Source organism: Epinephelus moara, chromosome 17, assembly GCF_006386435.1.
Source record: "Epinephelus moara isolate mb chromosome 17, YSFRI_EMoa_1.0, whole genome shotgun sequence".
Taxonomy (NCBI): Eukaryota; Metazoa; Chordata; class Actinopteri; order Perciformes; family Serranidae; genus Epinephelus; species Epinephelus moara.
The window spans coordinates 18464494-18468001 of record NC_065522.1 but is presented as its reverse complement, the minus strand read 5'-3'; positions in this window follow the sequence as shown (position 1 = coordinate 18468001).

Here is a 3508-nt window from a genome sequence, read left to right as displayed (position 1 = left end):
TAACCTTTTTCAAAACACCTACCAGAGATCTCATCACCACTGATTACCCTTTGAAATAAGAATGAAGGAGCTCACTTAAACATGAGTGATGCTCTGGACATTCAAAAGTTTTCCACTCCTCATCAACAACAATCCCACTCTCATGGGGAGGTTGACCATCAGTTCAATCCCTGGTTCCTCCAGTCTACATCTCAAAGTATCCCACATTGCTCCCAATGGCTGTTCCATGGGTGTGTGACTGTGTTAAAGCTATGTATCCTGCACAGTAGCCTCGGCCACCTGTACAGTATGTGAATGGGTGAATGTGGTTTGTAGTGTAAAAAGCGCTTCTAGTGGAACACTACCGCTATACAAGTGCAAGTCCATCCATTTTACCATTTACTATGGAAGTGTCCCACCATCTACTGGTTCGACTGGGCCTGGCAGGTTTTGAAGCGCAGACGCTGAGGTGGAGCAAAAACTTTGGGCGTAGCAGTCGCCTCCAATTATCTGTGAAGTGGTGCGGCAATACACAGATTAAGGCCCAATCCCAATACCCACCCTTGTCCACTACCCCTTAGCCCTTGGCCCTACCCCTAGCCATTGCCCACTACCCCTTGGCCCTGGAAATGAAGCAATGAAGGGTAGGGGTTGAACTCTTTCCCTAGGAATTGGGACACCACTCACTACGTCACTGCTTTGGTTACATTCACGCATACGTAACTATTTTAAACAGGAAGCTGTGAGCCATCTACATTTCCAACCGGCATCTACAATGGAGTCTCCGGTTGAGTTCATCCTACCGATCACATTTGCTGTATTCATCATGCTTCGTTTGATGAACAACAGACGACAGGGGATTTCTGCTAGCTAGCTAGCTAGCTAACCAGCTAACATTACAAGGCAGCATAGTTATATTAGCTGGCGTGTTATCGTAATGTGAAAAATCCGACAATTTTGCAGAACAGGACAGATGACAGATGCCAGATAGTGCGAGCTAGCTAGCTAGCTAACAAGCAACCTGACGACGGTAACGTTAGCTATGTATGAATTATTTTCCCCGTCTCTTGCTCGGTAGTAGCCATGGCGATGTCTACCCCTTGCTGGCAAGTCAGCATCTGAAATCCCTCTCTCCGAAGGGCTAGTTTCATCCCCACTACCCCTCGTTATGAAGGGGTAGGGCCAAGGGAGGGTATTGGAACAGGCCCTCTGTGTAAGGTAGTCAGTAGACCAAGCAGTGGTAACAAAACTGAGGGTCCACAATTGTTGTTGTTGTTGCTTATTAGACAAAGCAACAACAGGCAACAACATCATTGTTTCCCAAATGCTCCGTTTGACATGTCCACATTGATAAACAGTAATGAGTTTTTAAAAATCTGCACCTTAGAAGGTGTTTTTAACGCTTTGAAGCATGCGCAAATTGGCTTGATTTCTTTAAAAGGACATGGGAAGAAGACAATGATCAACGAAAAAGAAATGACCCCCCAAAAATTTGCAAGAAATCAGTAAAAAGAAAATTAAAAACAAGAAAATTAGTATAAAAAAAAGTAATTAAAAAAAATGCCCCGCAAACAAATGCTAAAAAAATAATAATGTAATATAATTTTAATTATTTAATAATAATCATTGTTAATATATCCTTAGCTTTTTTCACAATCTATTTGGAAATAATTGTATAAATCTATTAATTTTTTGCAGTTTGTGGGACATTTCTTACCAAGTTACTCACTGCATTTTTCCCATGTTTTTGAAAGAAATGGCACCATTTTGCTCAATGTTCAAATATTTAAACAATTGCAAAAGGCATCTGAAAGCAGCATGAGAAAAGTGATGTCACTCCAGGCTTCAAAGGGTTAAAAAAATCACTGCTTTAGTGACTTAAAACACTGTTCTTATGTGAATGAGAGGCCAAAATGTCGAGGAAATATCTGCTCACCAAAACATCCATATATGTGTAGACAGGGACTGAGCTGATCGCCTCCTGGCTCCAGCAACATACTTAAAGACATGAGAGTGAGGACGAAAACATGTATTTCCAAACTTGTCAAACTAATGCTTGTGAGGTTATTACTGCTTTGTAAAACTTTAATTTTATTCTGCTGCAGCACAAATAGGACTTTTAGGTGAATCAAATCTATATCGAATGTGGGCTCCAGCGGTTATCTTTCCTTAAACAAACAGCACAGCTGCAGTCACGTCTGTGTTTTGACACTGTTTACCCTCCCTGTGCAGCTACATGCATCTGTTGAACTGTTTAACTTTTCCTTATTGGCTCCAGAAAAAACACATGCAGCTAACACAGCTCTGTGTTTGGAGAGGCTGTGTTTGATTAAAGGTAAACAGGGATGCTTTTATATTTTTCATGCACAGTTTAAATGCGGGAATATGTCCATCCATCACACAACACTAACTTCCAGTATGTGTTTAATCAGGGGTGTGACCACGATTTGACAAGAGACTTCTGGGAAATGCAGTGTAAGTTTCTTTTTCTAAGTGTAAAAGCTCAATGGTCCAATAGGCTCAGCTGCTTTTGTGCCATCTGGGTCACCTCGGCCCGTCGCCCATGGTAACGACACCCCCTCCCAGTTCCTGCCTCTATAGTAACCCCCATTTTCACCTCACATCAGTGCTGCCGAGCCACTCTCATGTTGGACAGATGCATTTTCTTTTTTCACTGTTGCAATTTAGCGAAGGCGTGTCATTTAGCTCATGGGAGCTGGATGCTCACAGCAGTGTAACGTCCTTCACATAATGATCAGCTGAAGGCGAGGTGTCACACTAACAGCAAAACAGATTGTGTAATATTGCATCATAAAACCAAAATTGAATGTGCTTGTTTCCCACGACAGCAATACAACACGGTGCATCCCTGTAAGCTGCTGATGCCATTGATTAGAAAAGGTGATTGTGTGACAAGGCGTGATTCATCCTCACCAAAAGATCATTTGCTTTTTTGGTCATTAAGTGTGACGTAGTTGATAGTATGGAGAGTTTGAAGAATGTGTTTGAGTCAACTGATTCTCACAACTGGGTCTATTTTTCTACAAAACATTTTAACAACTTTTAAATTGTAAATTTCCAACACTAATTCAATTTCATCACTGTCGCTAATTTGGTATTCAATGCAATAGGAAATGTTTTTACATTTAAATAAAGTAAAATTCTGTAATACCTTTAGAAAAGTACAAGAGCTTAAGTAAATCTGTACTTTTTTGTGTTACATTTTTCATGTTCTTAACATCCTTTTTTTTGTTTTGTGTAGACTTTTTTTTCATTCTCCTACAACAGCAAATTGCAAAAACACAACAGCAACTCACAAAAACACAACAGCAGCTCACAAAAACACAACAGCAACTCACAAAAACACAACAGCAACTTACAAAACACAACAGCAGCTCACAAAAACACAACAGCAACTCACAAAAACACAACAGCAACTTACAAAACACAACAGCAGCTCACAAAAACACAACAGCAGCTCACAAAACCACAACAGCAACTCACAAAAACACAACAGCAACTCACAAAA